This window comes from Brassica napus, unplaced genomic scaffold (genome assembly GCF_020379485.1).
Source record: "Brassica napus cultivar Da-Ae unplaced genomic scaffold, Da-Ae ScsIHWf_794;HRSCAF=1138, whole genome shotgun sequence".
Lineage (NCBI taxonomy): Eukaryota > Viridiplantae > Streptophyta > Magnoliopsida > Brassicales > Brassicaceae > Brassica > Brassica napus.
Genome location: NW_026016841.1, coordinates 1 through 13,278, shown reverse-complemented (window position 1 = coordinate 13,278; position 13,278 = coordinate 1). Strand labels below are relative to the sequence as shown.

General features: G+C 32.7%; 2 long non-coding RNA genes across 5 annotated transcripts; one reads left to right on the top strand and one right to left on the bottom strand.

Annotated features, from left to right (window-relative positions):
* The first annotated feature begins 303 nt into the window (after positions 1–303).
* LOC125605641 lies at positions 304–3,109 on the top strand. Of its 4 annotated transcripts, XR_007337090.1 has the most exons (6): positions 304–779; positions 880–1,140; positions 1,271–1,448; positions 1,540–1,704; positions 2,491–2,793; positions 2,891–3,109. It is a non-coding gene; the product is annotated as an uncharacterized LOC125605641 (long non-coding RNA). The 4 variants fall into 4 exon arrangements; XR_007337087.1 differs by having other exon boundaries at positions 306–1,140; positions 1,223–1,448; XR_007337089.1 differs by having other exon boundaries at positions 307–1,140; positions 1,274–1,448.
* A 9,291-nt stretch (positions 3,110–12,400) lies between these two features.
* On the bottom strand, positions 12,401–13,088 carry LOC106433641. The gene is made up of 2 exons (XR_007337086.1): positions 12,978–13,088; positions 12,401–12,636 (listed from the first exon to the last, which is right to left on the bottom strand). It is a non-coding gene; the product is annotated as an uncharacterized LOC106433641 (long non-coding RNA).
* Positions 13,089–13,278: the final 190 nt, after the last annotated feature.

Here is a 13,278-nt window from a genome sequence, read left to right as displayed (position 1 = left end):
TAAATATATAATATAAAAAATAGAAAACTATATGAAACATCTATATGAAAATTGTATAGTTTTCTGTTTTTTTTTTCTAGAGAAATAAGTATTCACACAAACATACAATTTAGAATTTTGTTGTTGTTCAGAATATAAAGTCCAAATGAATAGATATATAGTTAACATTTAAAAAATCAAAATAGCCCCGGATTAACTCCTAGTCCTTATTAATAAAAGAGACTTTTGAGACTCTATAGAGCGTCCACGTCAGCGAAAAATATAGTTTGTTTTGAAAGACAAGTGGCATATTAATAAAAACCTTATAATAAAAAAAAAACCTTCGAGTTAAGCCTAACTGAGCGAGCTCACAGAGACATCGGTGGTGCCGGAAAATCTTATTCGATTGAGTATCGAAGAGAATTTGAGATAAGAATGTCCATAGAGGAAGACGTGAAGACGCCACCGTTAGGGAGCCACTGGATCTGATTCGATTGAGTATCAAGGAGAGAATCTACGTCAAGCTCTGATCCGATCGTGAACTCCCTACGGAGTGATAGATTAACAGCGCGGGTTACCTATGCAGTGAGTGATATCTATAGGGTTTCATCATCACCACTCCTCACTGGTGCTCCTCCGCTTCTTCTTCCTCATATTATTCAAGTCAAGGAGGTTAACCCTTAATTTCAAGTATTGAAGTCCATAGTCAAGTGAGATGGTTAATGGTTGTGAAGGAACTGAGAGCTCAAATGCCGCCACGGCTAAAACTCCCGAACCTTCTGGCCGGCCGCAACAAAAGGGTAGCTACGTTTTCTATATAATCAAGCTGGATTTGGTTTATCTGAAGGAATGCAATCTCTACATTTATGTTTCTTGGTGGCTATACTGTGTCAAGGAAAGGCTGTCAGGTGATCAGTTTGAAGAGCTGAAGGCATTCATAGACATTGGTGATATTTTGAATGCTTGTGAGTTGTGACTCAATGAAGAGGTCTTGAATAAAATGAGAGAAGCATTGTTTTAGGTTTGTTTATTTGTTAGTACCTCTTAACTCCTTATCAAGCTCGCTCATGATGTATATATTTAGAAGTGTTTAAGAGGCCCGGAATGATAAGAAAGGTCGTGCGCGAATGGGTGTCTGATATGCTGTTGATTGATGGGAAGGTATGCGTTTTTCGTTTCTCATTATTAGTTTTACATTAAGATCTTTAGGAAGAACTACTTTTGATTCAGCCTCTCTTTTCAGTCAACGCTAATCCAAGCGTTGATCAATGTTTCGGTTTACCTCCTTCAGCAGCGTTTTTATGTGAGAAGAAGCAGCACTAACTTCAGGTTCCCTGGCAGTCCTTTTGCAATAAGATTCATCGAACAAACCATGTATGTCCAGATTGCTGAATCAGTCTACGGAGAGGTTCCGTTTCCATAGCTTTGAGCAACTAATGTCAGGCCAACAAAACACACAGATTTGCCAGGTTCGAATTACTTCACATCCTCTTCAAAAATTCGAAATTATAGTTTCTTAAACCCGATCAAAGTAGTTTTCACCTTAATGCTGGTTAACAGATATCGTCGGGAACTATCACCATTTTCAATGAAGAAACAAAAATAATTCGACGCATCATGGCAACGCTCTGATTTATTTTTGTATAGATAACAAATTGGATTCCAGCACAAAGTTACAATCTATAACTCCACAGGGGGCATGTATAATCGTAAAATAAAGCATAAGTAAGTTTTTAAAACTGTATGTGTTTCTCTTTTGGCGTATATATCTTATCTTAAAAGAACATGTTTACTTAATTTGATGAGATGTGTAGTAATGGTAACAGTGCTGAGATGTATTTTGGGTTTTCTGCAAAAAAAACCTCAATGTGATTTTTTTTTGCAAATTAATCCGCGAACTCAAAAACCCACGGGTCAACCCTCCAAGTGCCAGTCAAACCGCAATATAACCCTCAGCCATATTTATGTGTATTTGACTGTGTATAATTTTAACATTTTTTCAATACTAGGTCGTTTTGGCGCTAATTTTTTAATGAAAAAAATTTGTTGAACCCCACCTTCATTGTGCATTTACGCAAGCTCCCATGTCCGAGAAAAACAAGGTCATTTCGTTTTAGAAATCTATATAATTGCGTTTGTTAAGTAAACAAATCTATATAATTGCGTTTGTTAAGTAAACAAATATATTTGTTGGCCGAGATGGTTATATAGCATGCACATGGTATTTAAGGTTCAAATTTCAAACCACGAGTTCAACATATTTTTTTCATTAAAAAATTAGCGCCAAAACGACCTAGTATTGAAAAAATGTTAAAATTATACACAGTCAAATACACATAAATACGGCCGAGGGTTATATTGCGGTTTGACTGGCACTTGGAGGGTTGACCCGTGGGTTTTTGAGTTCGCGGATTAATTTGCAAAAAAAAACCACATTGAGGGTTTTTTTGCAGAAAACCCATGTATTTTAATAGAATCTGATATTTTTATTGATGATGTTTCTTTCTTAAGGCCTCTGAGAAATCGATAGAAAAGAAGGTAATTGCAGAGCAGGATGCATTCAAGAAGGGCCTGCAAGCTTTCCACTGGAAAGACTATTGGCAATATATTCCAGTTCATGTATTGTGTCTTGAGGAGATTATTCATTTGGCAAAGAGGAAGAAGAAGGGAAAGGGAAGAAGCTATGGGTACGACAATGATGTCTGATATTCTGCTTGAAATGTAGAGTCTTGCAAACTTCATAATCAAAAGCAGAAGCTATTTGAAGGTTCTATTTGGTACAGTTCCATGGTGTTACATGATCTGTCTCTGAAGGTAACACATTTTAGTTGCACCTTATTGAATCAAATAGGCATAGGGTGTTACAATGATCTAATTCACCGTGTGTGTTTTGCCTTTGATTTGGTAATAGGTTACGAGAACCCTAGCTTTCCACTGTCCAAGTACTTATACAGAAAGCAAGTGCCGAGTGTACAAAGAAACTACATAATCAGAAGCAGAGGCTGCCCATTAGAAGGCACTATACGTGAATAGTTATGTAAACTGTAAAATACCCAGTGTTTGTTTTAAAATACTCATTATAAGCAACACGAGACGGTTTAAAAAATATAAACCTTAGTCATTAAAAATATTTTTTTTACATAAAAGAATATTATAATTAATTCAGATAATTAGTTGTAGAATTATTTTCTATTTTAATTTAACACATGAAAAAACCGAAAATATTCTAGCTCTCAACTAAAAAAAAGAATGTATGTTTTTGTGTAACTCCAGTATAACCAATACAATGAATAGAGGTTTTTATCATGAAAGATCTTTTATAAACGGTTTTGTGTGGATTTTAAAAACATAAAAGTTATAATAATTCCTTACCTACAAATACAATTCTTTTATATAATAATATACAACCATTAAATTTACTTCTATAAAAAATGCTAAAGTATTTTATTTAATTATATATAACTAATTGATAAAAATAGAGAAATTGATAAAACATATATATTCTTCTCTAATTCTACAATTAGTTACCAAAAATCATTATTTGTAATATCATTTGTATTATTTGGTAATTTGTATTAATTAGTTCTAGAGTTACCTTTTATTTTTAGATCTGATTAAAATAATAACTAATAAATGTCAACAACCAATCAAATTATAAATATTTTTAAAACTTAACCTATTAAAGACACATAATCAAAAGTAAATTAAGTGGTTTCTCAATTAATATATAGTAGGATTTATCTTTTTAAAACAAAGGATAAATTTGGTTAAGGTAAACATAAAAACATGTATTAAGAAAATGGTAGTTTAAGCAAATTTTTTCATAATTTGTTCCAAATCACACTTTCTCACTCATTTTTTTTTTAATTTAGTGTTTAGCATAAAACTCAAATGGGTTAATCAAACAAATTCTTCCTTAAATTATCTATGATCATCACACTATTTTATCAAACACTAACTCATTCAACTAAATGTTTTTAATTAAAACAAATCATAGTTTACATATCTTTTAAAATTATTGTTTCAATTTATTTTAAATTAAATTAAAACTTACCTATATTAATTAAATCTGATTCGCTAATAAGAAAAAATAATATTTCAATTTTTAAATAACCAAATGTCGTTATTTTAGGCATATATACTTAATATTAATGTGAGATCCAATATTATATGAAATAAAATGTTTTTATTTGTATAATTTTTGTTAAAATTTTATTAAAGTACATTTTAAAAGTTTATTATAGCGTAACAAATACATCTCATTAATTTTTAAATAATTTTTCTTACTTTCAATTTACATTATATTTTTCATCTTTGACTTTAACAATTTTAGAGATGGTCATTTTTATTGAATTTCCTTACTAAATTTATCTTAACATTTTAAAAACACATAAAACTAATTAGTTCACATTTATATTAACACAAAAAAGTAAATGTACCTCGACAAACAAATAAAAATTAAATACATAAGAATATAAAAATGCCAAGAAGACAACAAACATATTTTATTATTATTCTCTCTTGTTCTTTTATTTATGTCTGTTTTTTTCCTAATAAAAATAAGCATGCTAATTTTATTATAATCCAAGATATGTAAATTATATTAATAGAATATTAACTCTACAAAAATCCTGTAAAAAATAATTTTATAAATATAATTAAATGACTTACCATATAATAAATTAAATGAAGTACCAAATAATATAATTTTAAATGACTTACCATATAATAATATTAATTCATCTGTTTATATTAATAGATTAATTAAATAAACTTTTTCATGATTAATATACATTAAATAACTACCATATAATTTTTATGTTTTAAAATATAAAAATATTTTAATCATTTCTAAAAGTGATAACGCATATATGATATTACATTGTCATTGGACAATGATTGAAATTTTTTAGAATTATATATTTGACTATTTTGCATTCATTTGACACATTTTTATACTATATATATAGTGAATGAGTGAATTTAATTAATATTATTAAGTTTATATTAATTAGTTTTCTAAAATCTATAATTTATTATTCACTACTAATATAAACATAATAAAAATCATTTTTATAAATGTTTCTATAGTATGTATCTTATCAATTTATATAATGTAATCGAGATATTTAATTATTTCTATAAACAAATTATATTAATTCATCATATTTAAGATGTTTAATTGTATGTTTGGAAATATAGATTAAATTAGATAATCCTATGAATAGTTTCTTTTAAAAATTTTAATTAAATAAATGAAAAATCATCAACCAATCAAATTATAAAAAATAATTGGAGAGCTCTTCTATGAGCGACACGTCAGCATAAATCAATAAAGTGACTTCTCAATTAATATATAGGAGGATTTTTGATAAGAATAACAAAACATACACAATGGAGATTAATATCACCTTAAATTTAAGTAAGCTAAACATTTTGAAATATTCATTAACATAATGATATATTTATGTATTTTTTTGTTACTAACTCACCCGTAGCCCGGGCCAAACCCTAGTCTATACTAATAAAAAAGACTAATCGAGGCTCCATAGAACGTCCACATCGTTTTAGAAACCCTCTTCGAAAAGAAGCCATGAAAATGTATATTAAAAACTGAATTAAACATCTATATAAAAATGTATATTAAAAACTAATAAATAAATATAAGAAATAGAAATATCACATTAAGCATCTATTATAATATTAAAATAAATAAATATATTATATAAAGAAATTAAATATACAATATAAGAAATATAAAAACTACATTAAACACATATCTCAAAATTATATATTAAAATAAATATATAGTAAATATATAGTATAAAAAATAAAAATATTACATTAAACATATATCATTATATTACCATTAGATATAAAAGTAAGAAAATTAGATTAAGTAAATATACAATATAAGAAACAATAAATAATAAAGCCCTTTCTCAAAGAAAAACAAGAAATAATAAGTAAATATACAATATAAGAAAATGAAAAACTACATTAAAAATTTATTTGAAAAATGTATACTTTTACATTTTTATTATTTCCAAATATTTTTATAAGTAAATATATAATATAAAAATAAATAATAAGTAAATATTCAATATAAGAAATATAAATATTACATATTATCGTAATATTATTATTTGATTTAAAAGCAAAAAAAAATAGAATAAGTAAATATAAAATATAAGGAAAAATAACCAATAAGTAAATATACAACATAAGAAATTAGAAAAACAAAATTAAACATTTATCTAAAAACTTTATGATAAAATAAATAATCAGTAAATATACAATATAAGAAATATAAATATTACATTAAACATCTATCATAATATTAGAATAAATAAATATGCAATATAAGAAAAAAATAATAAGTAAATATGCAGTAGAAGAAATACAAATATTACGCTCAAATTGATTGTAATATTGTTATTTAATATAAATGCAAAAAATTTGAATAAATAAATATATAATATAATTAAAAAACTAAAAAATAAGTAAATATACAATATAGGAAATAAGAATATTACATTAAACATCTAGCATAATATTAGTATAAGTATATATATAATATATAAGAAATAAATAAAAAAATATATAATATAAGAAATAGAAAAAAGTATATTAACTATCTATCTGAAAATTGTTAAATAAAAGGGATGTGAAAAGACAATTTTATCCACTTATATATTTTAATAAATAAAATTAAATCCGAAAGTAATAATAATAGTATAATTATTTATATTTAAGATAAATCTATGTTTGAGATGAATGTGTTATTTTATTATTTAAAATTTTAAAATAACAAGTTTTTTTTCTTATAATTGGTTTTAAAAATAACAATGATGTTATGAAAGAAAAAATTTATGATGTGTTGGTACCTTTATTAAGAAGTTTATCTGTATAAGCTTTTTTTTTTTTAGCCTTATACAAAGAAAGTTGCACAACAACCCTAATACCCCATATACAAAAGTAATCACGTCATTTCTTACATATATATATCTTTCGTAAATTTATGTCTCTGATTTTTTTTAAAAAACATTTCTCTGAATTTTAAACAGAAAGATATGCTTTGTGCAAGAAGAGAAAATGAGAATTTAAGAAATTGAGTTACACTTAATGGATAAAGAAATAAAAAAACTTATGAATGAAAAGAAAAAGAAACTATGAAACAAAGAGACAATGCTTTGTTACAGAGAAGATACTACTAACCCACGAGAAGCTGGTTTCCTTTTGTTTTCAATAAATTTGTAAGATATGTGGTGGTGTGTAGATATATTATTAAGATTTTGATTTATCTTATTTTTTTTGAAATTATTAAGTTTAATTAATATTCAAATTGGACAATTTAGTCAATTTACATATACATAAGTGTAGTTTTCTAAAATTATAAAAAATGATGTAGTTTTCAAATTAAAATCTTATATAAGTGTATTTTTTCAAATTTTTCCTAAATAAAATAAATAATAAGTAAATATTACATTAAAATATATTTTAGTATTATCATTTGATATAAAATAATAAGATTAGTTAAATAATTAATTTACGCGTGGATTATTCCCTAGTCTATATTTATATAAATAACAGTTTGCTTCTCTCCCAAGGTGTCCATTTCGTCTGCCACGTCACTAACTCAATACACAGCGTTTCATTTATTCAAGTTTAAGTTTGGTTTGGGCTTTTGATAATAGAAACTGTGCTTTTGATAATAGAAACTGCCCATCCTCAATAATAGAAACTGGGCATTCTTGAAACGCGCGATATCGGCTCAAACTATAGGCTTTCGAGTCACCTTCTTCCTCCGTCCCCATGTAGGTATTAATGGTGTGGTGATTAAACTATCCACTAACCCAAATTTTAATCGTGAAGGATCAGATGAGACAGTAAACCTGTAACGTAAGTCCCAAGCTAGTAATCCTACTTGCGGATTAGAATAACGGAGATGCACAGACCTAGAAGATGATCACTGAGGTAGAAGGATCAACTCGAAGAATGCTTAAGGATAGTTGTGTTGCTTGCACAGAAAGTAATTGAAGAGTTTAAGAGATTGTAAAAGTATTCTTATATTATTAAAACTCTGTGAAGGCTACGCCTTATATAAGAAACAAAGAATCCTAATCTCAAAACATAAAGGATGTTTATCGTAACAAACTGATAATTATCCAAACACAAAGAAATATAAATAAAACCAATGTGTAAAGAATTCTGGATAAAACCGGTACGAGATTGGTTTGAGTAACCCGTGACATAATCCTGTCTTAATACTCCCCCGTTGAGAACATACTTGGCCTCAAGTATGAAAATCTGCATACTTTGCTGCAAAGTCTTGATAGAATTCCCAAGTAGCATTGTCCGGGGACTGTCCCTTCCAATGAACCAGCACCTTAGTGACAGCACGATTCCGGCAATTCACCATGGGATGAAGGTTTAACCTGTAGTTCTGAGATGATTTTCTTAAGGACTGGATCAGAGTCCCAGAGCAGTTTAAGTTCCTCATAGAAGCCATGGTGAATCTGAGAGAGCGTTATCTGAAGCAATTAAGAACCAGATACCCGTGATAGTGCATCGGCTGCGATGTTTTCTTTTCCTTGCTTGTATTCGATGTCGAAGGTGTAACCCATTAGTTTCGATAACCACATATTTTGGAATGGCGTCGTGATCTTCTGCTCCAAGAGAAACTTGAGACTTTTCTGATCTGTCCGAATAATAAACTTGTTATGAGCCAAGTAGGGACTCCACGTCTGTACTGCGTGAACAACGGCAAGGAGTTCTTTCTCATAAACGGATAGTCCTTGATGGTGTTTCCCCAAAGCTCGACTGATATAGCATATGGGATGATTGTCTTGCATTAGTACCGCTCCTATGCCGGTGTTAGAGGCGTCTGTTTCGACGACAAACGTCTTCTTAAAGTCTGGTAACGCGAGGACAGCGGCCGTCGTAAGCGCTTCTTTGAGTAATCTGAAATCCATAGATTCATCTGATCCCCATATGTAACCATCTTTACGTAGTAGCAGAGTAAGGGGACGTGCGATAATACTATATCCCTGGATAAATCGTCGATAGTAATTGGCGAGACCCAAGTGATAATTTGTGGGATTATGAGAGCTTCTAAGTGTTTTAACCGTGATGAAGCACACGAACAAAGTAAAAAAGGAGTGAAGTAACCGTAAGTATTTGAGAGAGAAGAGAAATTTGAGAATTTAAGAGAATGAGAGGATTTGTGAGATTGAGAGAATAAAAGAAATGTTTGTATTGAATTGTGTGTTTAATTGTGTAACATACATGTTGTATTTAAAGGAAACAAAAGCAATAAACACTCAATGGTGGAAGAATAAATAACTAGTAGTGGACTAGCCACTCCTCCCCATTTGGTAAGTGATATGGCCACTCCTCCCACTTCCTCCACTAACTAGTAGTGGACTAGCCACTCCTCCCCATTTGGTAAGTGATATGGCCACTTCTCCCACTTCCTCCACTACTTCCCTTTGTTTAATTCTTCATGTCAACACTCCCCCTCAAGCTTGACAGTAGTGAGTGTCAAGCTTGGAAAGCCATGAAGTATTCCCTCATTAAAACCTTTTCTTGGAAAAACCACTTGGGATAAAAACCAAGCAAAGGAAAAAGAGTAGAATACTCCACGGTGAGGAGATCATTGACATGGAAGGTTTATGAGTCCAAGTCTTGGAAGAATGGACTCACAAACTTTGCTACTGGCCGCCTTGGTGAAGATGTCAGCCAGCTGATCCGCACTTCTTGTATAACATGGGAGAATCACTTGCTGCTCCACTGCTTGTCTGACCTTGTGGCAGTCTACTTCTATGTGCTTTGTCCTTTCATGAAAGACTGAGTTGGATGCAATGTGTATTGCGGCTTGGTTGTCACAGTGCATGGTCATGGGAGAGGTGATCTCAATTCCCAAGTCGCCTAAAAGCCCCTTTATCCAGATAAGCTCACTGGTTAGCTTCCTCATTGATCTGTACTCTGCTTCTGCGCTTGAACAAGATACTACTTTCTGTTTCTTGCTCTTCCAAGTGACAAGATTCCCTCCAATGAATGTACAATAACCGGTGGTTGACCTTCTGTCTACTCTATCTCCAGCCCAATCTGCATCACAGTATCCTATCACCTCAGTGTTCTTGTTGCAAGCCATCCATACACCTTGTCCTGGCGCTTCTCTTAAGTATCTTAGAATCCTCTCCACCATGTTCCAGTGATGAACCTTGGGAGTTTGCATGTGCTGGCTCACTTGATTAACTGCGAAACACACATCTGGCCGAGTGATGGTTAGATAGATCAGCTTCCCAACCATCCGTCTATACTGCTTGACATCTTCAAATGGAGTGTCTTCATACTCCCCCTCTCGCAATACCTTGTAACCTTCTTCAAGTGGTGTCTTGGCATGTCTTCCTCCAAGATCTCCTGCCTCCTTTAATATGTCCAGGGTATACTTTCTTTGGGACATGAATAATCCTTCCTTTGATCTGCACATCTCAATGCCAAGGAAGTACTTCAGTTCTCCCAGGTCTTTGATGTCAAATGCGGCCTTGAGAAATGTCTTGGTTAAACTGATCCCCTCCTTGTCACTACCCGTGATGATGATGTCATCCACATAGACTAGAATTACCGTAATTCCTTGCTTGCTGGTGAGAGTGAAGAGTGTGTGATCCGCTTGAGACTTCACAAATCCCCTTCCATTCAATGTAGTGCTTAGCTTGTGGTACCAAGCTCTTGGTGATTGCTTCAAGCCATAGATTGCCTTTCTGAGTCTAAGGACATTCCCTGGTTTCACCATTTCTTCCATCCCCGGAGGTGGTTTCATATACACTTCATCTTCTAGTTCTCCTTGCAGGAAAGCATTCTTCACATCCATTTGCCAAAGGTCCCATTCTAGGTTCACTGCTAATGAGAGTAGAATCCGGATTGTATGAAGCTTGGCCACTGGTGCAAAGGTGTCTAGATAGTCCTCTCCATACACTTGTGTGTATCCTCTTGCCACCAGTCTGGTCTTCTTTCTTTCTGGCTTCCCATTTGCAAGATACTTAATGGTATGTATGAGTCTGCTGGTCACGGCTTTCTTCCCTTTTGGAAGTTCTGTCTCATACCAGGTGTTGTTCTTCTCCATGGCCCTCATTTCATCATCCACCGATTTCCTCCATTCATCATCTTCCATAGCTTCTGCATATGTTCTTGGTATCCATTCCAGGTCCAATGAACTCATAAAGACTTGATGTTCTTCTGGATAGTGAGCTAGGGAGCATAATCCACTTTCTGGATGTGCCACAGCTTGAGCATTGTAGTAAACAAAATCATTTTTAACCCAATCTGAGGCTGGTCTTCTGATCCTTGTACTTCTCCTTAGGACTTGTGTCTGCTCAGGTTCATTACTGCTGCTTGGTTCTCCTTCTTGAGCTTCAGTGTCTGGTTGTCCCATCTCATCTTGATCATGAGATAATACTGGGTTTTCTTCAGGTTGAGCTTGCGCCGGTTGATCTTCATTCCCCCCTTCATGGTCAGGATGAGAGTCTTCAGTGTTATGAACCATGGTCTCTTTATAAGGAGTAGTGTCCCGGCCTTTCTCTGGTTCCTTTTCTAGGTTAATGCCGAGTCTTTCCATAAGAATCTTCAGGTTGTTAGCTCTGTCCGAGGCAGAATGAGATAGATCTTTGAGTTCCTCCCAACTCTTCTCATCATAGGCCTTGGATTCCATGAACTTAACATCTCTGGATACTAGGACTCTCCTTGTCTCTGGTACATAGCATTTGTACCCCTTTTGGTGCGTAGAGTATCCAATGAACATTGCTTTGTGCTCTTTGCCTCCAGTTTGTTTCTTAGTTCTCCTGGAATCAAAACAAAGCACACACACCCAAACACACGCAAATGATCAATTGATGGTCTAGATTTGTTTAGTACCTCATATGGGGTGGCATCAAAGAGGACTCTTGTAGGTGTGCGGTTGATTAGGTAGGTGGCTGTGACTACTGCATCCCCCAAAACCGCTTGGGTACATTTGTATGGAACATCATACTCCTTGCCACTTCCATCAAGTGTCTATTCTTTCTTTCAGCCACACCATTTTGTTGGGGTGTGTAAGGACAGCTGGTTTGTTGAATGATTCCATGTGAGGCTAGATGTTGTTTGAAGGCTGTGCTAGTATATTCACCACCATTATCTGATCTAAGAATTTTAATCTTAACATTGAAATGGTTAGTAATATAGTTCTGAAATTTTTAAATGCTTCTAGCACCCTATCCTTAGATTGCAACAAAGTGATCCATGTGTATTTAGATTTTTCATCAATGAATGTCACAAAATATTTATGTTGTTCTCTAGATACACATGGAGCAGTCCACACATCAGAGTGAATCAAATCAAAGCAGTTTTCATATTGGGTTTTGATTTAGGAAACACAGTTCTGCAATGTTTTCCTAATATACACGCTTCACACTCATTTTTAAAAGAAATACTAGGCAACAGGATGTTCAAGGCACGAGAATGGGGATGTCCTAGTCTAGCATGCCAGATTTCATCTTTAGGGAATTCAGAAACAGAATGAAACACACACGATAATTGAGATACAGGTCTTGTGTCCTCAAGTAAGTACAAGTCTCCCTTGGTAACACCTTTGCCAAGCAACTTACTAGAATCAATATCCTGAAAGTATACACTGTTAGGCGTGAAAGTAACTTGACAATTGAGATCATTAGTTACTTTTTTAACAGACAGTAGGTTGAGGCAAATGTAGGCATATAGAAAGCTTTAGATTCTTTATCAAACAATCTAAGTTCACCTACACCTTTTATTGGAATTTATCTCCATTTGCTATCATCACATTTCCTAAAGCCGGTTCTATGTTCTTAATCAGTTCTAAATCACTTATCATGTGATGAGAAGCACCAGAGTCTATAACTAAGGGCTTAGCCGATTTAAATTATTCATAGAACCATTTGCATTGTGAGAAGCATTAAGGGAGATACCAAGAGTTTTAGATATACCAGATTCCTTGAGAGCCTTGATGAGAGCGGTTAAGTCAGACTTCTTGATGGTCTCATCTAGATTGGCTCTTGGCGTGGCATAGCCTGATGTGGAGGCAGTAGCTCTTCCCACACCTAGTTTCTTATACCCATGGTGATTGGTGTTGTTGGCTCAGCACCATCAGTTGAGAAGTTGGCTCTTGCATCTTGGTATTGAGGGCGGTTGTCCCTAAATTTGTTGGGCTTGAGGTGCGGATGTAGTATCCCAGCATTTGTCCTTCTGTGGCCCTTTCTTCGTGCAGTGATCGCAGGTCAAGTTTTA